This window comes from Vulpes vulpes, unplaced genomic scaffold (genome assembly GCF_048418805.1).
Source record: "Vulpes vulpes isolate BD-2025 unplaced genomic scaffold, VulVul3 Bu000000636, whole genome shotgun sequence".
Lineage (NCBI taxonomy): Eukaryota > Metazoa > Chordata > Mammalia > Carnivora > Canidae > Vulpes > Vulpes vulpes.
In genome coordinates this window covers 239,795-263,248 of record NW_027325694.1, presented here as the reverse complement: position 1 = coordinate 263,248, position 23,454 = coordinate 239,795, and the positions used below count along the sequence as shown (strand labels likewise).

The 23,454-nt window shown below is 35.3% G+C and overlaps 1 long non-coding RNA gene and 1 other non-coding gene across 2 annotated transcripts; one reads left to right on the top strand and one right to left on the bottom strand.

Annotated features, from left to right (window-relative positions):
* The first annotated feature begins 3,474 nt into the window (after window positions 1-3,474).
* LOC140596659 (uncharacterized) lies at window positions 3,475-5,364 on the top strand. The gene is made up of 2 exons (XR_011998565.1): window positions 3,475-3,800; window positions 3,918-5,364. It is a non-coding gene; the product is annotated as an uncharacterized lncRNA (long non-coding RNA).
* A 9,555-nt stretch (window positions 5,365-14,919) lies between these two features.
* Window positions 14,920-15,024, bottom strand: LOC140596660 (U6 spliceosomal RNA). The gene has a single exon (XR_011998566.1). It is a non-coding gene; the product is annotated as a U6 spliceosomal RNA (small nuclear RNA).
* Between the last annotated feature and the right edge of the window lie 8,430 nt (window positions 15,025-23,454).

The following is a 23,454-nucleotide window of genomic DNA, read 5'->3' as shown; positions in this document are numbered from 1 at the left end:
TGCCTGCCTTTGGCCCAGGGCGCAATCCTGGAGACCCGGGATCGAATCCCACATCAGGCTCCCAGTGCATGGAGCCTGCTTCTCCCTCTGCCTGTGTCTCTGCCTCTCTCTCTCTCTCTCTCTCTCTCTCTCTCTCTGTGACTATCATAAATAAATAAAAATTAAAAAAATTAAAAATAAAATAAAATAAAATAAAAAAATAAAATATAAAAAAATCATTAAATGGATATTAAATCAAATCATATTTCATGCTTGAGATTTTCAAGTTACTCTCAGAAAAGTGTTTTCTTGTTGTTTAAGAGGAAAATACCCATACATAGTTTTTTGTTGTCATCATCTCAATTCATAAAACTTTTCTCCCTCCCCTAAATATTTAATGACTCTATTTAACTATGAGTATGTTCTGGTTTCTGCACAAGAAAATGCAAGCCATAGTAATTGGCTTTGCCTTCAGACAGCTGAGTCAGCAAGAAATCAGAGAGCCTATAGAAACCTTTTTATTTCCTATCAGTTTTTCAGAGTTTTAAGCCATTGAAATATATTGAAAAAATCTGGGAGGGAACTAAACCATGCAAATTAACCTTACATCTGCTTTATACAACTCTTGAACCTCCAGATTTGTAATTCCTTATCTGTGGCTGCTCAAACAATTTTCTGGTTCATAATGCTGTCTGTGCCATGGTAGGAAAGGAAAGTGGATTATAGTCTGAAGCACATGTTTGTCTCAAAGTGCTTCTATTTTTCCAGTCACGAAGAGAATCTTTTTCCCCTCTTGTGGGAATCCTCGAGAGCTAGAAATTCTATGTTTTAAGTTTCATCCCTACGCATATGGATTTTGTGGAAATGATTTTATAAAGTTCAAAGTTGTTAAATATATTAAAAGAAATATATGCTCCTACACTCTAAAAAAGGACTATAGATATATTTATCTCTCTTTATACACTATATGCCTATCACATATAAACTCATATAGACATACATTTACACAAATGTAACATAGGCCATTTTAGAATTACAAGCAATTATAATAATAGATAGCATTTACTAAGAAATCACCTTTTACCAGACACTCTGTGAAAGTTTTTGTATATAATATCTTATTTGTCCTCATTACATTACAGAGTGACTATTATTATTCCTTTGACTTACTTAACAAGGAAACTGAGACACTGAGAGCATATGTCAATTGTCCAAAGTTACACAGCTTTTACGTGGGACAAGAGTGTTGGAAACACAGGTGGTTTATTTTTCCTACACTGCGTGTGAATAGAAATTATTTGTGGACATGTGAGTAAAATAAAAATGTGTAAAGTCTAGAGCTTTAGTCAAAATTGACTAGATTCATAAACTAAGATCTAGAAAAGAGAAATGTCTTCCATAGGTTGTACAGTCAGTCACCCAGGTCCCAAATCTGGAAAATGGCTCCGATAGCATTGCATTATTGCTCTCACAGTTGTCATAATGAAATGATGTCATAAATTGCAAAACAGGTAGGAACTATCTTTTATATAGATAGCCATTTTTTTTTTACATTTTTTCGGCTGAGATAATTTTTAAAATTAGGTAGATGAAATATTTTCCACTTGTTTAGTTTTCTGTTAATGTTTATAAGACAATTGCAAAGGATATATATATATATATATATATATATATAGGGATTTCCATTTTCCTATGGCTAGTGTTCAACAGCTTTTCTCCACAGCCATTTATTATTCAAACTCCTTCTCCATAAATGTCACAGAAATAGCTTAAGACACTCGGATATCTGAAATGCTACCATCAGTGCAACATCTTAGTATTTATCTTAGGGTAATCTTTTTTGGTAGGTTTTACACTCTTTACTCTTCCCTTTCTCCTCTGAGTTTGTCTCCATGTTATTCTGGTCACACCTGCGACTTTTAAATGTGCTTCCTCTCACTTCTGTGTGAACAGTTCTTTAACAAATATTGATGTTCTTAATTTTTATTCTATAGCCTACTATTCTTAGTATAAACCACCCCATGGTGGAGGGTGATCATATTTCCCATAATAAACATATTTGGATAATTCTGTATGTGAATGACATGCACACACATACACAACAGAGGACAGTGACCTTCAAATTCCACTTGTTTACTGTACTTTCTCAACCATCCACAGTGAAGGGTACAAAACACATACCAATGATGGTCAGAGGTAGCCCCACAGGGATAGAACACCTATACTGAGGTCGAAAGCTCCAGAATGATTCAGTTATGTGACTGTATCTGGAATAATTTCTTGAAGTTCTATTTTTTAGTAACTATCTTCATGTGGTACTATGTTGATAAAATTTCCTGCTAAAGGTTCATTAAAACAAAACAAAACAAAATGAGAAACCAGATTCAAAAGCTTCTCTGATCTCCCTTGGTTTCTGGAAGGACCTCACTTTCCCATTTAAGGCTGACTTGCTACAATTTAAAAGTTTACTCTCAAACTCAACAGTAACATTTCCTCTCTCACCTTCCCAACTGTGTAGCACAGATTAGTCTTACCTTGAGCTAATGAAAGATGGAGTTAAGCAGAGAAAATTATGGTCTGTCTTTCCCAAACTTCCCTTCCCTCCTTTTGTGTACTGAGGCATGAGTTAAGAAAGGGAACTCCAATATTTTCTTACTCACTAGCGTGGGATTGTAGTCTTTTCTTTGCTTGATATAATTATTATATCCCTTGTCTATGAGCTCCAACAAACCATGACAAAGTATTTGTGTGTAGCTCCCCTAGGCATTTTTACATTTGTGGGTTTGGCCCCATCTCTCAGCTGACCCTTAGCTGATGAATTCCTTTAATGTTTAATGTCCCTTTTGCCCCTTCACTCCTCAAATCTGTAGGTGTCATGGCAAGGCTATATCCCCCAATTGTATTTGCCCTTCGAGGTCCCGTGGGACCCTGCAGAATGCTCCCCCTGTATCCTTGGAGAAGGTGTTTCTGCTCCTTCTCGTGTCTGCAGCTTACCCATACGCACAGATACACACATTCTCTCCCCCCTCTCTTCATTTCTCTTTCCAATTCTCCTTCCTTCTGTTCATTTAGCACAGGAGATTTTCAGCAATCCTTGTTCCAAGCACATGTATAAACAAAGAATGAAAACTGTTTCCTCTTCTTGAAGCCTTTACCAAACTTTCAAAATAAAATTCATAGAGCCCCCTTCCATGTCCCCAAAGTGGGGAGGCTTTCCATGAACAGCAATCTCTGCAACATGTCAACCATAGTATTATTTTCCAATGTTCATTCTATAGTAATTGGTAGGGATGAATGAGCAGGGTTAACGTGTGTCCTTTCTCTAACCGGCACCTCTCAACAATTCCAATTTCCGGTGGTTCTCTGAATTTAGAATGTTAAGTACTTAAAACAAGGTCCCGTCAGCTTACACCATAAGTCCAGAATACAAGAAACCACCCACATTTTGTTACACTGGATCAAAGATGATTCATCGGAGAGAAAGCAGTGGTTGCAAAGGCCCTTAAGGGCCATTGTCTTCTGGCATCTTAACAAACTCTGACTTCATCTTTGACATTTAACTGCTGAAAGTTTTCAAGCCCTGTGTCTTCTGCCCCACAACTGGCTAAGCTGATAAGAAAGGCTGGGTGCTCCCTCCTTTGGCAGGAGTAGGAAACTCCAACCATGCAAATCCCAGGAACATTCAAGGGAACATTCACTCAAGCAGATCCCCTAATTTCAAGAAAAGCCTAACTGGTCTCTTTTATCTGTTATCTCCAGGCTCTGCTTTTGGACCTGCTCGTGAGATAACAGTTTTTTTTTTTTTAAGAAGGCTTCATTATGTGAGTAATAAACCTTTCTGTATCCTTCTCTCTGTTTTGTGGGGGTTTTTTTGTTTGTTTGTAAAAAATCACTTTTTGTTTAGGTATCCATGACATGTAACGTCATGTTGCTTTCAGGTGCACACATAATGATTCAATATTTGTATATATCATGAAATGATCATGATGCAGACTCCTGACCGCACTCCTGCCAAGGAAGAGAACCTGCCCCTGAAGCAAGCCCGGGAATCATCCTTATGATGATCCTTTGAGAACGTACCTTGCAGAAACGTAGTAGGCCTGGAGGGAGCTGACTAGTTCCCGGTGAAGACGGCCGCCTTGGAGCACTCCCATCCCCAGCTGAGGAAGCTCGACGGGGCGTCAGTTGTCCAACGTGTCGTGGAGGCCAAGCATCTGGGCAGGCAGCCCCAACTGGTCGAGGGTCTGACTAGGGGCCCAGTCACCCCACAGTGCAGCGCATCCCTGGACAATGGAGGGAGCCGGTCCTGTCACGGCAGGGAGGTGCCCCTGGAGATCTGGCTGGAAGCCCTGGAGGAGGCTCCCCACATCCAGGACCCGCCCCGTCATCCTGTGCCATGGAGCCGGCCGGCAGGTGCACGTGCTCTGCCTGCCCAGGCCTCCCCACGCAAGCAGCGCGGCCTCCCTGAGGAGAACGCACACGCCGCGAGGACCCGCCAGATCTGGCGTCTTCGGCCCACGGCCCAGACCCGGGCGCTCTCCCCCGGACCGCCAGGAGCGTCTCGTGTGTGGACGAGACCCAGGACAGGCGGCGGCTCACGTCTAGGACACCGCCGAGGAGGGGCGCTGCGTGCGGCCAGCGTGCGTGACGTGCGTGCGTGACGTGCGCCTGACGTCCCCATACGCAATTATCTACTTAGAGGCTTATGAAAGATTTTCTTCACTTTTTAATTGAATAATTAATATAAATATTATTGGATATGCAGCCATGTATACAAGGCTTCATTAAATCCACTAGTAAATTTAGGGTAGTTTACATTAGTTCACTGAGCAAAGAAATTGTTTTAATTGTCTTTGTATTACAAAAATCCAATGACATTCTGAGACAAAAATATGTTCTTACTAAATATTTGTTGAATGAATGAATAAATTAATGAGAAGAAGAAATCCCCTAAAGTGATAAGCTATACATGCGTGTAACTGAAAGAATAAAACAAAGTAATAGGAAACATTAGTATTTTACTTGGTTACTATTTATTTTCTCATCCATTCCTGGCACTGGATTACGGGTATACCTCATGTTATGGTGCTTTGCTTTATTGTGCTTCCCACGTACTGCAATTTTTTATATATTGAAGATTTGTGGCAACTCCTGTTGAGCAGGTCTATTGGTGCCATTTTTCCAACAGTATTTGCTGACCTCGTGTCTTTATGTCAAGTTTAGGTAATTCTTGCAGCATCTCAAGTATTTTCACTATTGTAATGCTTCTTATCATAATGTGTGATCAGTAACCATTGTTGTCACTACTGTAACTGTTTTAGCGCACCATAAAACACGCCCTTATAAGACAACAAACTGAATCAATAAATGTGGTGTGTGTTCTGACTCCTCCACTGACTGGCTGTTCCTTCATCTCTGTTCCTGTCCTCGGGCCTTCCTACTTCCTGAGACACCATGGAATTTGCACTGGTTAAGGAATAAAAGTGGTGAAGTAGGTGATGGCTAGTGAAAACACTATAAGGATAATAGCTTGGAGTGCTCAATTTGGTTGAAGAATTGTTGATGTGGGGATGATAGAATACTTAAATTGAAAAACTAAAGTAATGGTGGATGAGAAATATGCTTGAAATTGGGATGGTGGCTGAGGAATCACGGCTATAACAATGTCATGGATCTGACCAAGAGAATATGTGCTGGAAGCTGGTACTGAATTATCCAATAGTTTAAAAACATGCTTAGCATGTGTATATGTACACCACATGCAACCACTTATTCACTTATGGGCAAGAATGTGCAAGCTAACAAATAATTAAATTTGAAATAATTTTATATTTTAAATATTTATTTCAAAAGACTAATAAAATCCTAATTTGCTTGGAAATTTTGTTTTATTATTAATTATGTTCATTTTAAATTAGATATGGGTAAGATACCCTAGTCTTTTCTGGGTAAGGAACGCTTAATCCTGGGTCCAAATAAAGGTGAGTTGGAGGAGGAGGATTGGAATTTAGTGGTCAAAGAACTGAAAAAATTGAGTTTTAATGCATTATCAACAAGATGAATCAATGTTTCTTATGGAAAATGCTATGAAGAATTCCAAGAGAAATCTCTGAGGATGGATGAATTCTGAGATGACAAAGCAAAGTATTTATTAGAGCTGGGTCCTAAAGGTTGGGTACCATATATAAGCGCATATGGTTATTTTTTCTGGGTATAAAATAACTAATGTAAAAAGCAAAAATTACAATAAATAAAAAAGAACAATGAAAATAAAATGTAATTTGCCTAAATATTTGAGGATCTGAAAAACAGTCTCCCTGTGCTCTTGTTCTCTTGCCATCTTCTGTCATTAAGAAATAATATCCAATTATTTATAATGCTTCATAATTTTTTACTTGACAATATGCCATGTGCTTTTTCCCATGCCAATATATACTATTTGAAAACAAAAATTATAATTTATTAAAAATGCAAAGGCACAGAGGAAGGGAGTGCAGAGCAAAGCTTATTCAAGAAACTAAGGAGTATGAGCAAAGGAGCTGAGAGAGAACTTTTTGCTGTGGAGAAGGAGAAAGAAGAGCTGGTTGGGCTTAAAAAGGTAGTCTGTGTTGTAAACTACTCCACTTGAGATAGTAAAGAGATACCTGTTTTTAGAAATCTCTGAATATCCATCTAAGGAATTTGAAACTGATTTTTTTTGGTGTGGGATTTATTGAAAGGAATTTATTAGGGAAATAAACTTGATTATAACTTGATTATACTTTGCATGTATGATGTGTTGAAAGGATTTGCCCAACATTAGAAACTGTGCATGCAGTGCAAGAGGCTTAAAGCCTGAGTTGTAAAAATAGTTGCCACAATTAAAGATTGAAACTGGTTCAAGAAACAATTTGAGGGAAGAAACATCAAATTGTAGATGCAGGAATAGCGACTTAAGTGTTAAGGTTAGGTTGGAAATAATGCCACTTAGAAAAGAGTAAAGTTTACTCAGAACTTTATTTATTTATTCATGAGAAACACAGAGAGAGAGAAGCAGAGACACAGGCAGAGGGAGAAGCAGGCTCCACGCTGGGAGCCTGATGTAGGACTTAATCCCAGGACCCCTGGATTACAACCTGAGCTAAAGGCAGATGCTTAACCACTGAGCCACCTGGGTGTCCCAGATAGAACATTTATAAAGGAGTCCAAGTGTTAGCAGCACGGGGTTATCAGATAAAAAATACAACACACACACACACACACACACACACACACACACACACACACACACACTCTCGCATACCCAATTACCAGAATTACTGACCTTACAGTTTTTCTATTCTAGGTGGGAAAACAGCAATTTTCTCAGATGACCTTTCAGGTATCAAAAAGGCTTTGATATATTTTCAGATATCAGTACTGTAAAAATCAGTGATAGAGTTGTTTGTTTTTAGGGAATCAGTGACTTACAGGTAATATTCAAGATTTCACTTGCTTCAGAGACTAAAGCAAGATAGAACCTGTTTTTTGTTCTTTTGTTTGTTCGTGTGTGTGTGTGTGTGTGTGTGTGTGCTCTAATTCCTGGCTCTCAGAAGCCAATTAATAAGAATGGAAGCACAGCTTTGCTTCCTTAGATATCAGACAAAATCCTCTATAATAAAAGGCTGTCAACTGTTCTGGATTTATTACTGTTGTTGTTATTTTGCCGTCGTTTTAGTATAAAATTTGTTACCAGCATTTAATATAAGATTTTTAAAGACATATTTATTTGAGAGAGAGAGAGCATGGGTGCGCACCTGTGAGAATGGGGGAGGGACAGAAAGAGAGGGAGAGACAGAATCTTTTTTTTTTTTTTTTTTTTTTTTTGGAGAGACAGAATCTTAAGCAGGCTTCACACCCATTACAGATCCAGAAGCAGGGCTCAATCTCAGGACCCTGAGATCATGATTTGAGCAAAAATCAAAAGTCAGGCTGAGCCATCCAGGAGCCCATTTTTTTTTAATTGGCAGGACTAGGTATTTGTAACCCTAAGTTGGCAATAGGCTATGCTAGTTTAAGAAGAGGCTCCTGCCTCTACTGGGCTGTGTACCCTTAAATAACTGGTCAATATCACTCTATGTTGCCTGAATCCAGTCTTCTTCCTGTTTCCTGTCTAGCTATGGCAGATATTTGAATTTGGAGCTTCTGCTTCAACATTCCTACCTTTAATGACCTTGGGGAACTATCAATAAATAAGGATGCCAAAGAGAAAGTCCTTTTGGAAGTGACCCTGATTTGCAAGATGGGGGAGGAAGGAAAGATAAAGAAATGTGTTTGGGGTGTTTATGGGAGGTTACAATGTGTCAAGTATGAGAGAGAGATGACAGCTGCACTTGTACTTGAGATATCACACCTGAGTGGCATTCATTTAATGGAAAGAAGTTAATGTCATGGGAATGAGTTAATTCTCTGCAAGTGTTATATGGACAAAGGAGAGAAAAGGGCTTCTGACATGTTGGAGGGAGTTTGTCTGGATATTACCAAAAGGAAAATGTAGAGAACAAACGAGTCAATCTTCAAGATAAAAGGAGGAAAATGTATCATAATCGTTTCATTTTTTTCACTTTGTTGAGAGAATTCACAAGTACTCTGATAGTGAATTTCGAGAAAGCACTTTCACATATTTTAAATGATTTGCTATTTTAAAAATGCACGCTGTTTTTGTCAGAATGACTGATAGAAATATCCTGATAAAGATGATAGATGATCTACAAATGTAGACATTTGCAGCTGCATTACTTACTTAAGGTTTTGATACATATGCACTAGCAGTTTCAGTACCAATTCAGTAGAAATAAATGTATCTTATTAAATTGCTATTTTAGGACAAAACATTGGCATTTTCTTGGACTTCCAAGAGACTTCAGCACATAATTTAATTTTCCAAAGCATCATGAGAATTCAACGAATTATGCAAGCAGAGAATGACAAATCTGAATGAAATAGTCTAACCTCACTTAAAAAAAAAACTGAATTCTTGATTTTATTGGCAATACACAAATTCAGTCTCCATATTAAATAAATAAAATTTACAAGAATATTTAAATGTCTCTTTGACCGCAATGCGTAATCTTAATCACCTCCCTTACCTAGAGGTAATCATCATTTTCAGTTTGTTGTATATCCTTCTGGAAATTTCATTATCATTTAAATATTTACTCATGTTGAAGTCAGTATATATGTACCAACATGGAACAATCTCCAAAACCTTTTGCTGAGTGGAAAAAGACCAGATTGCATACTAATAAATTTATTATAATAATATTTATATAAAAATAAACATACCCATTGAAAACAAGACTACATATTTTCTACAAGTTCCCTTTATTGCTACTTCTTCCTCCTCCTCCTCCTCCTCCTTCCACTACCTTTAGAATGGTAACCCTCATCTGTATTTCAGGTTTAGATCTCTCTTCTGCATTCCTAACCTATCTTTCTGGCTGCTTTAATATACAGCTTACTCTAATCATTCACAGATTCCTTGATGAGCAATAAAAGCTGAATATACTACCTTTCCATGTTTACTTTCTCCACCTTCTGTTTTCCCTATTTTTGTTAATCTTTCTACAATCATCCAGATGCCTCCCATTTCTCTGTCTCCAAATTTAATTATTTACTATCTTGTATCCCTCACTCTCTTAGCTTTATTGTCCATCATGTCTAATTTTTGTATATTCCTGTTGCCATAGGACTTATTTCAGCCTCGCACTTTTCATTTAGACTATTGCAATATTTCTGAGTACTCTTTCTGCTTCAAGTCTAGCGGTTCACAAATATATTGGATCACAGATTACCTGGGGGAAATATTCAAACCACAGATGCCCTCTTCATGTTCATTGCTGAAAAAGCTAGTTTGGGACGGTAACTCAAAATCATAGAGTTGATTCAAAAGTTTTCATTCTTCCAATTCAAAATCCTTCCCATACTAGACAGTGGCAGTCCTGTGAGTTTAGATTAGTCTAGTTTTCTATTGTTTGGGGTACTGAAGTTAGGATTATAGCTATAAATATTTGAACATTGCTCATTTAGTGGTTATAGAAGAGTTCAGTGATCTTCAGGATGAGACTTCCAGGAAACTTAAATGCCTATACACAAACTTTTCACTTAATGTGCAAATTACCATTATATTGTTTCTGATATAAACATATTTTAACATTACCTTACAACAAGAATAATTTTCTAATATTTTAGCTAATCTACAGGGGAATTTATGATGAGGAACATGCCATTGCCAATATTAAAAATTACTGGTGTGGAAAATTCATGAGAGATTTTAGGACTTATAAGGCTCTTGTAGGATTACAATGATGTAATATTAAGGAATTAAGAAGACTTTTTTCGCTAGGTATAATTACACTAATAAAAGAAATTTCTTTCTTAGACAAGATCATTTTGAAAGGGTGCTAACCTTGTCCATAGTTCTTATTTTAAAACAGATCCTTCTTTACAAAGATCTCTGAGATTGTTAGCTACAAATGAGGAAACTAATTTGATTACTTATAATAAAAAGATATTCTTCTATATTCTCCTATGTTTTTCTGATTTTTTCTTACTTATAGCTGATTAACTTGATCATTCTTTCTACCCACACAATCCTTATAGTTTTATGGTACCTGAAGATCCCTAGAAATAAACATTTTGGTGGTGGGAGTTCGTCTGTATAACCCACTAAAACAGGATTAAAAGGCCAATGTTATCAGAACAACCTTGATTGGTTTAAGACTCCTCTAAGAGTTTTGAGTTTATAATATGCAGTTCAATGGAAACTATTAAATTATTATTTTAAATATAAAATATGTATTGTCAAGATCTCAAGAATAATAGAATCAATGGGAGATCAATCAATTGATCTATCATCTATCATCTTTCTTCTTTCTTTTTATTTCTATTTATTCATATCTATATATCTATTTGTTATCTCTTCTTTTTTCTTACCTTTATATCTATCTATCATCTATTATCACTTACACATGCAGAGACAAAGATTTGTTTTAAGGAACTGACTTATGTGATATGGGTTCTGACAATCCAAAATCTGGGCAGGCCAACAAGCTGGAAATTTAGGTAATGTTGCAGTCTTAAGGAGAAATTCTTCTTCAGGAATCTTCAGTCTTTGCTCTTTATTGTTCTTTCTGTTTGCCAACTCTTCTTTTCTCTTCCTCCCTTCCTTACTTCCTTTCCCCATCCCTTTCTTTCTTCCTCCATTTCTCTGTTTCTTTCTTCCTCTTTTCTTTTCTTCCTTGATTTTTTAAAATGAATGTATTCACCATTCATTCATTCATTAACAAATGAATTGGGTATCTTTACTCCACACCATGATTCATTTTCTCTAGTAAATGAGATAAAATTTTGCAAGAAATTTGTAAAGCCATAACATGGCAAATAAAAGTAGCACGTATTGCCAAATCACAAATAAAATGATGTGACTGATATGCAATTGTTATAATTAAAGAAAGAACCAAAAAAAGCTTTATATTACATAAATCTCTTAGTAGGAACTTGAGATGGAAAATTACAGTAATTTATTGGGACTCCTGGGTGGCTCAGAGGTTGAGAGTCTGCCATCAGCTCAGGGCATGATCCTGGAGGCCTGGGATCGAGTCCCACATTGGGCTCCCTGCATGGAGCCTGCTTCTCCCTCTGCCTGTGTCTCTGCCTCTCTCTCTGTGTCCTCATGAATAAATAAATAAAATCTTTTAAAACAAAGAAAGTTACAATAACTTACATTTTCTCAGTATTCCAGACTTTTTAAATTATCTTCTCCTTGGATTGGAACATTTTCATTTTTGAGAGCTATATGTAAGGTAGTTTGTGTTGCCAAAAGATGTTTGTAAAGGATTTTTATGTAGTTCCCAAATATTTTAATTGCCAGTATTATCAGACCATCTATCAATAAAATGGCCTTTCACCTAAAAGCCAATATCAACTATTTTGAAAGTTTTACAAGTTACTCAAGAAAAATGTGGAAATTCTATTTATCTATACCTAGCCACATATCCAAGCTACTGCCTGATATTCCATTGTGAAATCATATAGCTCATTAGTAAGAGAACTTTTCTCTCCTCACCAAACCTAGAACTTTATGACTGGCAAGCCCATTATATTTTAATTTCCAAATGCAATAGTGGGTTCTTCTGACCTCATTGGAGAATATTTGTTAATTTTGTATTTGCACTTGATTGTTTATTATTAATGACCATTGTTCCTGCATGATGCTTAAAAATGTGATATCATTAATTTGCTTTGAAATTTACTCAAGTATAACTGTTACATTGAACAAACATCCTGTATGATGCCATCAGAAAGTGTAGTTCTTAACTCTTCCTATATGTGTAGTGTATGTTAATACAGGGTTGCAAGACTATATCTTCATCATCTTCATCAACACAAAAACATAAATATATATTGCAAAAGCTCATTATGTCTTATATTCAAACTCTATAAATTGTTTCTTTTTCTTTGGAAATGAAAGTTTTTGAACAAGCTAGGCAATGGAAATTATTTTTATAGATATTTATGCTACTACTCTCTTGGATTTAGTAGAAAAAAATCAGCAACATTATTATGTGTAGTCAGGGACCCTTTATTATTTCCCAGATGAGCCCTCAGATTTCTTTTACTATGGAATATCCATCTCTTTATCCTGATGTCTTCTTTAACTTTTCATCTTTGATTTATCTCTTCCTGCCCATATGCAGTTCTATTTTCTTTCTCTTCCAAGCTTTCATTCTTTCATTGAAAAATTTTGTTTTAATAGAAACAAGGAAAGGAGGTAAAGGCACTTCATTTTTAAGTATATGTAACTTTTATTTTAAACCTCTCTTCTGGGATGCCTGGATGGCTCAGCGGTTGAAAGTCTGCCTTAGCCCCAGGGTGTGACCCTGGGGTCCTAGAATCAAGTCCCACATTGAGATCCCTACATGAAGCCTGCTTCTCTCTCTGTGTATATCTCTGCCCCCTCTCTGAGGCTCTCATGAATAAATAAATAAATAAATAAACCCCCAAAAAACAAAACAAAACAAAAAAACCTCGCTTCTGTTTGCAACCTTCCCTGTGAATCCTATCTTTGGGGTTCATGTGCTTACTAAAACAACAGCAACAACAACAAAAAACAAAACAAACACAACAAAACAAAACAAAAACCGAAAAGACCTTGATAAAAAGTCCAGAAAAAAAAATTGTCTAAAGAGTATTGAGGGACCTCACATAAAACTTGCAGTTACAGGAAGCTTCTCTCAGTTACAAAATCACTTCTTGCTTTACAGAGTGTGATTTTATTTACTTTACTCAAAACTTCAAGATTGTTTTTAATCTGATTTGCCTATTGAGACCAATGTGATATTTAACCAGCCTCTGTTTCCTGATGGTTTCCCTCCCTGGCTTCTGAAGCTTCCCAGATGTATACATGGTGTGCTCTCACATCCTGTTACCGACATTAATATATTTCACCCTTGCAACTTGTCCTTTATGACTCTTCCTACATCCACCATTGCAGACTTCTCTATTATAATGTAATCTCGGCTACTATAAATTTACATTAGTTCAAATTATGTCTTTTTTTTAGATGAAATGCAAGCACCTTGTCCTTCAACTTTCAAGAAGGCTGTCATATAACACCGGAGGAAGCTGGCAACTTTATGGGAAGCATATGTTGAGCCCTCAACATTCACCAATTAATGACCCTAATGCAAAGCAATTTAAACAAGGAGGGAAACATGCTCCAGTGTCTAAGAGAAAACAAAACAAAATAAAACAGCAAGAATAAGATTATGTGGTTTGAAGTCAAGAGGATAAGTTTTCAAAGCCTAAACAAGTGATTTGTAAAGAATAATTCCACTTTCCATAAAACTGAGAACCTGTGAAAGCTGAGAACAAGAAATCTGCAAGCAAACTGTGGATGGCAGGGCAATAGGTTATGGTCCTGAGAATATATATATATATATATATATATATATATATATATAATCCATTAGGATATATATCCTGTATATATATATATATTATCCATCCATTAGTTCATTAGATCATCATTTTATATATATATACTTTATATATATAATATATATGCATATATATATAAATTTTACATCCTCCCCAGCAATAAAGGGAGATATATTTGTGCAAAGGTAAATCTGGATGCAAATTATTATTTTTGGAGAGAAAATTATAAAAGCATAATCTGTTGGTACTGAAAGAACACAGAGGTTAATCAGTCAAAATCTCTAATCTTACAAAAGAGAACACTGAGGTATTCATTATTGAAAGTATAACTCTTAGAATATCTCTTAATTCTACTTTTCTGTTCTTAACTTTTACTACTTGTCCTTGGCACAATATTTTGACATACATTCTTTTTGTTCTAGAACATGTTAACTGTGCTTATAAAGACAAGGTCCCACAGAGAATCAGAATAACTTTTCAGAAACTCTGCCTCCCTCCCAAACTTCTCAATGTAAAATTATAATTTAGAGAAATAGCTGATTAGGGGCAGCTGGGTGGCTCAGCTGGTTAATTTTCTGACTCATGATTTCAGCTCAGGTTATGACCTCAGGATCCTGAGATAGAGCCCTGCTTTGGGCTCCACACTAGGCGTGGAGTATGCTTAAGATTTTCTCTCTCCCACACTCTGTCCCTTCTCTCCTTGTGTGTTATGTTCTCTCTCTGTCTCAAAAGAAAAAAAAAGGAAAATATCTAATTATTCATTTCAATAAAGATATAAATGTTTTTCAGTTTTTTATTATGAAACAATTGTTAAATTTTAATTCTTTTCTAATTCAAAGATATATACATATAAAAGTTGCAAAAGACAAAAAACTTATGAAGAGAAGTAGGAGAAAATAATCAGATATCCAATACTACATTTTGATGCAGTTTTTCCTATTTATTCTTATGTTTGTTGAAATAATTTTCTTTTCTTTTTTTTTTTAATTGGAATGCTTCATGAATTTGGGCGTCATTCTTGCACAGAGTTTATGCTAATCTCCTTTGTATTGTTCCAATTTTACTATGTGTTGCTAAAGTGAGCACTATTAAAGATTTTATTTATTTATTTGAGAGAGAGAGAGAGAGAGCATGAACGAGGGGAGGGGCTGACAAGGAGGGAGAGGGAGAGAGAATCTCTCTCTGAGCACAGAGCCCAACGTGGGGCTTAATCTTATGACCCTGAGATCATGACCTGAGCTGAAACCAAGAGTTTGACACCTGACTGAGCCACCCAGACACATGAGAAGCAAGCACTATTGAAATAATTTTGTACATACAGAGTTGTGATCTATTCTATCATTTTAACATTGTTTGAGACAGTTTTTTTCTATTCCATTACACATTCAACAGGTGCATAAAATTTTGTCATGTGGCTGTATAATTGTGTGTGTGTGTGTGACCTCCACCATAATCATTTATTCCAGTATTTTATATATAAAATATTAGTTTTAAACATTATTACATAAAGATTTTTCCCCAAAATTTTAATGAATTATTTCCTTAGAAGAGATTCCTAGAAGTGTTTAAAATGTACTGACATTTTAAAGGTTAATTTGTTTTCTACAAATCTTTCCTCAGTTTATACTCTCTCACTAGTATATGAGCCTGCCTGCCTCACTACAGTTTTGCCAGTAATGAGTCCTAGAGACCAAATTATTTGACAAGATCAGGCTAGAAAAGTCATCGGTTAATTTAAAAATCTAATTAAAGTAGAAAGCACATTTTTTTCATAATTTTTCATAAAATTGAAGTGTGTATATGTATGCTAACTTGCCTCTGTTGGTTCAGTCAAGGGCTTGATTTGTTGGCCTCTTTGCTATTATCTTTCTTGCATAAGAAAGATACATCCATCTTACATCACTACATTTATCAATTTTTGGTTTTTTAGCAACAAATCAAGGATACTTATGAATAGGAATACAGAAACATTCTGACCTTTAAAGAAAAAATTTGCCTCTGTTTTTATGTTGTTTCATCCAAATTGGTTTTGACATAAATTGTTTTAGGCAGTTTACTCCTTTCAAAGCATACAATTGAATGGATTAGTTACATATAAAAGGGAAGGTAAATACATCTCTGTGGTCTTCATAATCTTTTTATTTGGTACTGGACATTCCCTATATCTCATTATTTTTGGAGTAGAAACTCATATGGAAAGTACAGGAAGATAAAGTTTAAAAATTATATCGAGCAGATCTCTTATCTTTATATTATTGTGTACACAGTAGTCTTGACTTGGCCACATGGCTATTTAAGTAGCTTTGAGTTTGTACATATTGCAAGAAGTTTTCTCGTACTCTTTGTCACTGATAAATACGGTGCTGAGCTGGAATCAGGATACCCGATCATTCCCCCACAAGAAGTTCCTGTAATCTAAGGAAGGACACGGGGGGGGGGGGGGGGCAAACGGCCTGGGCAGCAAAAGAGAATTTCTTCCCCTCACAAGAAAGCCAGAGATCTGAGTGCTGCAACCACACTTCCAAGACTGCATCCTACTTTATCCCTAAGGATGACCGTGGAGGTGGTGACAATGACCATGACCATGACAGCAGGCACTGAGGAACTGAGCTAAAGGCTCTACAGCATTATACCATCGAAGTCTTCACAACAACTCTGTGGAGAAGACGTGAATGAGGAAATTCATGACTGGAAAGGTTAAGTACCTTGCCCAGTGTCTCACGTGGGGCTGTTGGAAAACCAGAAATCTGGTTGACTTTTGAGATCATGCTATTCTAGTCTTTTGACTGGGTCTTCCATCAGATCTTCCTCCTCTGCCAGACCTTATAAGCTGAAATTCCCCCTACTTCTCACCCTATGTCTCCATCAAGATAGCTTTAATGATTGACCATACAGACTAAGAACTTCAAAGTGTTAACAACCCTAGATTTTATTTTTTTAGCTCCAAGTACATATATCCCATGGTCACTGTGAAGACAAAAAAAAAAAAAAAAAAAAGATAGGAATTCCCAAAACTTATGAATATATTGCCTTATTTTGACAAAAAAAAAAAAAAAAGAGTTTACATTTGTGACTAAGTTAAGGATTTTGAGAAAGGGAGATCATTCTGGGTTATCCGGTGTGCCCATTGTAATCATGATTCCTGATATAAGGAAGGCAAAGGTGTCAAAATCAGAGACAGATGATGGGATGACAGAGGCAAAGCTTGGAGTGGAGTACTTTGAAGATGAAGGAAGGGACCTGAGCCAAGGAGTATGGAGGGCCTTTAGAAGCTGGGAAAAGGCAATGAGGTAAAGTTTCTTTGAAGTCTCACAAGGAACACAATCCTGCCAATACCTTGATTTTAGCTCAGTGAGACACATTTTGGACTTCCTTGTGTTGTTTCAAGCCACTAGGCTTGTGGTAATTTGTTACTGAAGCAACAGGAAACTAATATAGACCTTTTTTTGTGTGTAAAAACTTAATTACTTTATTTAGTTGAGAGAGAGAGAAAACATAGGGAGAACAGTGGGAGAGGGACAAGCAGGCTCCATGCTGAGTGCAGAGCCCATCACAGGGGCTCAATCGCAGGACCCAAGATCAAGACCTAAGCTGAAACCAAGGGTTGGACTTTTAACCAACTGAAACACAGGGGCCCTGGAAATTAATATAGTCTTATAAATGATGTTTGTACTTACATACTTCAGTCATGTGCTACTTAGTATGTGAAACTAATACCAGCCAGAAACTGTTATACAGTAAGGAACAATTCTTATGTCTCAGTTTTGTAAACTCTATTATGCTTCTTCTCAGGACATTAGTCAACATGTATACTTTTTTGGGGTGTCTTAAAGTTTAGTTTTTAAAAGAACAATAACTTATGAAAAGTTAACAATTATAGCCTTAAAGTGTTGTAGAATATGTCGATCAATTAAACCTCTGACATTTCAAAATAAATCAAGGAGAAATGAGATCTTGCAGAGCTATTTGTCAGAATTGATTTTAATTTATAACTAGAATGTGAATCATGGGTAGATTCTGTAGAATATTTAAAAATCAATTATTCTTTTACCTGAAAGTGAATAAGGAAAAGGAGGACTTTAAAATGTGAAGAACTTTACAGGGAAGATAGTGACAGTGAGAAATTATTATGAAAAATATTCAGACCCAGAAGAGTCAATACAATATTGAAAGACAAGAACAAAATTGGAGAACTGATGTTAGTTGACTTCAAAATTTACTATAAAGCCACAGTAATCAAAACAGTACTGTACTGGTGAGAAAAAAAAAAAAAAAACAGATAAAAAGGTGAATGGAACACAACAGGGAGCCCAGAAGTATATCCATGTACATGTAGTCAACTAATCTTTGACAAAGGAGCAAGGGTCATAAAATAGAACAAAGACAGTTTTCTTAATAGTAGTACTGGAAAACTGGACATCCAGATGCAAAATAATAATAATAATCTACCTGCATACCATGCATCCTTCACAAATGTTAAATCAAAACGTATCACACACTGAAATATGAAATGTAAAACTATAAGGCTACCAAAATATAACACAGGAGAAAACTTAAATGACATTGGGTATGGTAATGACTTTTTGTGGATAATAACAAGGGCACAGTTCATGAAAAAAATAATAGATAAGCTTGACTTATTTAAATCAAAACCTCTGATCTGCTAAAGACAATGTCAAGAGAATGAGAAGACAAACCACAGACTGGGAGAAAATATTTGCAAAAGACACATGCAATAAAGAATTATTGCCCAAAATATATGAAAAGCACTTAAAACTCACAATAAGAAAGCAAGTATTCCAATTAAAAAATGGCCTAAGACTTTAACAGACACTTTAGCAACAACAGCAACAACAAAAAGTAGTAATGGCAAGTAAGTATCTGGAAAAATGCTTCATATCGTGTGTTATTAGGGAATTGCAAATTAAAGAAAAAAAAAAACACTGAGATACTATTACACATCTATTTGAATGGCCAAAATCCAGAACACTGACAACACTGGCGAGGATGTGGAGAATCAAGAATTCTCATAAATTACTGGTGGGGATGTTAATAATATAGCCACCTTGGAAAACAGTGTGATGATTTCTTGTTTGAACTTACTATATGACCCTGTAATCTTGCTCCTTGGTATTTACCCAGAAAAGTTGAAAATTTTGTCCATAAAAATATCTGCACATGGATGTTTATAGCATTTTTATCTGTAATTTTCAAAATTTGAAAGCAACCAAAATGCAGATGACTGAATAAATAAGCTGGTGCATTCCAACAGTGTGATATTACTGAGTGCTAAAAAGAAATGAGCTATCAAGGCATAAAAGACATGGAGAACCTTAAGTGTATATTACTAAGTGAGAAAAGCCAATCTGTCATGGCTACATGCTGTATGATTCCAACTATGTGACATTTTGGAAAAGGTGACATTATGGAAACAAAAAGATTAGTGGTTGCCCAAGGTGTGTGTTTGGGGGAGAGATGAATAAGCAGGGCAGAGAGAATTTTTATGGCAGTGATTGCAATGATGGAAAAATGTCATTATATATCTTTCCAAACCCATTGAATATATATTAAGAGTGAACTTTAAGGTAAGCCACGGACTTTGGATGATTATGATGTGTTAGTGTAGGCTCATTGTTGGTTAAAATGCACCATTCTTGTGAGTGGGGATGATCTATCAGGGAAGCTCTGAATATGTGGGGCAGAGACTGTACAGAAATCTCTGTACTTCCTTCCCAATTTTATTTTAAACCTAAAACTATTTTAAAAAATAAAGAAAAAATATTCAAGGGAGAATATATACTTAAAAACCCTTTGAAATAATTGTCCAGAAAAAATTTGAAATGTTTTCTATTTCATCCTCTAAAGGAAATTAAGATTTTTTTGAAGTAGTTCAACTGTATTTCTACCTGCACAAGATATAACAGAACCCAAAGGTTTGCTTCTAGCCCCATTAGGTTCAATTTACATATAATGGAGATTTTGCATCCATCAACACCCAGTGATGGATAAGAGCAATTTCAACTTGACCTCCATTCTATGGATAATTTTAAAAGCAGAGTAATTTAAAAGTTATAATCAATTATTGATATTACTTGGCTTCTTAAACATTATGTGATAGGTAGTGGTTTAATAATGCAATATGAAAGTGATTAGATACATGAATTAGGGTTGTTGGTATATAACGTTGCTGGCTTTTTTATATGCATTAATTAAAATTATTTGTCTGATATATTTGATTCATTAGTGGTGTTTACAGAATTATATATTATTATGATTTAACAGGGATAATATTGTCTTGTTACAATGGGAAAATTCTTACCTTCATTCTCTAAATACACTAAAGTCCTGAAAACATTTGAGTACTTTAAATAATGGATTTAAATGTTTTGCAATGGTATTAAACGTCAATGGGCTTCTGTTTCTAAAACTTCATATATTACTTTCTTACATTTCTCCATTTATATTGAACATGTTTGGGTAAAAACAACTTATTGTTGGAAATAATTGCTTTGAAGAAATGATCTGTTAATAGACATTTTTACTTCAATATGAACATTTAGCAGGAACAAAGTATCCAAATTTGGATAATTTGATTAAATAGATATGATATTGGTTCTTGATTAAATACACATGATATTAAATTTTACTTCTAAATTTCTATTCTTCAGTAGAAAGCATGTGAAAAATCAGGGTGCCTAAGTGGCTCAGTTAAGTGGCTCAGTCAGTTAAGTGGTTCACTCCTGATTTCAGCTATAGGTCATGACTTTAGGATCTTGGAATAAAGCCCTGTGTTGGACTGTACACTCAGTGGGAAGTCTGCTTGTGGATTTTCTCTCTCTTTCTCCCTCAGCTCCTCCCCCTGCTCATGGTCTCTCTTCCTCTCCTCTCTAAAATAAATAAGTAAATCTCTTAAATTTTTTTTAAAGAATGTGAAAAATTACTAATATAAAAATGAAAAATATATCTGTACATGAGAACTTGAATATTTATATACACACAAAGATTTGTATATACCAAATTTATGTCTTTAACTACATAAATACGTATGCATATAAATGTGCCTCTATTTTTAAATATACAAAGAATTCCTAATAATCAAATAATCACTAGTCAAATAAAAATACTTGATAATTACATATAAGTTAGCAATTTTAATATATTCAAGTATATTCATTTTTCTTGTAAAAATTACAACCTACATGACAGTTCTCTCTATGTGATAATTCCTACATTTATAATATATATTATTTCTTTTAATTATCATAATAATCATGAGGAATATATTAAAATGAGAGGTTGAAAACAAAAAAAATAATTAGAAGGCATCAAAGAAAAGATTTGAAAAAACATGTATCAAATACACAAAAACATACCTTCTTAAAATATATGCATCATTCACATATATAATAGAAAAACAACCAAATCAGTAGACAAAGGGGAGCAGACACAATGAATAGCTTACAAAGGCAGAATTTGTTTTGACTGTCTGTAAAGAAACATAATCCTTGGGACACCTGGGTGGCTCAGCAGTTGAGCGTCTGCGTTAGGCTCCAGGCCTGATCCTGGAGACTGGGGATCAAGTCCTACACAAGTCCTACATCGGAGCCTGCTTCTCTCTCTGCCTGGGTCTCTGCCTCTCTTTCTGTGTCTCTCATGCATAAATAAATAAAATCTAAAAAAAAAAAAAAAAAAGAAAAGAAAAGAAAGAAAGAAAGAAACAATCCTAATAAGACCATACAAGCTCTCACCCAAGGCAAGTTTCACCCATGAATTTCCAGGAGCTGTCAGGTGGCAACATAAAACCCTGCTCAAGGTTCATGCTGGTGGCAACAACTTTCCATTCCATAGAGTTAGAGCCATACAGGTGTGGTGATGAGAAAGAATGTAAGCACATAACAGAGCAGGTACCTATTGTAGTAGTTCAGTTTTTCATAATGTTTTCCACCTTAGAGACTGTGGGTGAGCAATGCCAGATGCCCATATACTATTGTCCATTGCTACTCTACTTTGCAAAGACATTGGTGGATATTAGTGGCTTCCAATGGGAATAATAATTCAATCAAAATAGGCTGGATCATAAAGATGGTTCTTTATTTTGTGAGTTTTCCAAAGTTTCTAGAGCTTCTCTGTGAGCAGTTTTAAATTTCAACCTTACATAAAGTACTTTAACAGCTTAACTTGGCTTTCTATTAAAGCTATCTTTCATTGTCAGTTTGACAAACAGTAATAAAATTAATTATTTGTTGCAAATACCTGTAGTATGCCAGGTACTGTGCTAAATTTACATACATTATCTCATTCAGTCTTCATAATAGTCCTATAAGATAGGTACATACATAAAACACATTTTTTTTCTTTCTTTCTTTCTTTCTTTCTTTCTTTCTTTCTTTCTTTCTTTCTTTCTTTTCTTTTTTTCTCCTTCTTTCTCTTTCTCTTTCCTTTTTTTTTTTTTTTTTTTTTTTTTTTAACTGATGAAGGATGTAACACATAGACTGCTCAAAGTTACACAACTGGTCAGTGTAGAGCTGGACAGTCTGATTCCAGATCTTACACCCATTGTAGTCCTTGGACACCAATAATCCAATCATAGAAATAGGGGAACTATTCAAATAGATGTTTGATGAACTTCATTAAGAGTCAAGCAGAGTCAAGCTAGTAGTTAAGACATCCTCATTCCAGTGCTCACATTCTTAATCACTACTACCTACCCTCTCTTCAAGAGGAATCAGTGACCAAATTGGTTTGTAATGCTAAGACACATTTTACATTTCCCAACTAAGTTTGTTCTGAATAAAAAAAATGAGCAAACATCTGAATTTCTTCTTTTAGGATACCCAAAGAGGAAGACTTATTGAAAAGTCTGGGAAAAAAAAAGAATGGAAATATTCTTAACTTTATGTTTACCTATTACTTATTTAAATTAACAAAATTAATCACAGATTTAAATTCTGTTGTCACAGGTTCAGAATTATTTCCCATGCATTATTGTGCCAGAAATGACACGGGGAAATTTCTCTCGCATAATTTATTTTGGAAAATTTAAAATTATAGAGTAACTACATCCTGATAGAGGTATTTGTGAACATATTACCAGAATCATTGTTTTTTTAATTTCCCCATGGGAATATGTTAAAGAAAGTAGAAATACTAATCTAAATAATCTACCTTAGAATCATCTACCTAAAAAAATGGTAATCATGGTGAAAAATGTTCCTACCCAAGTATTCTAGCATTGTTAGCCACTACCATAGTTCCATGTTTGGGATATCTGAAATGTTATATGAGGTGTGATGTAGAGGGAAGCACTCTTTTGGATGTATGCCTGTTTCCTGGAATTTACCCTGCATCAGCTGTGAAAGTGATCCAAATGTTTAGGTTTATTTGAAGATACAGCAACTTCTGGCTGACATCTGGTCTAGTTATTTGTGGTCAAAGTACACAATTTCTCTTTTTCTTTTTCTTTCTTTCTTTCTTTCTTTCTTTCTTTCTTTCTTTCTTTCTTTCTTCTTTCTTCCT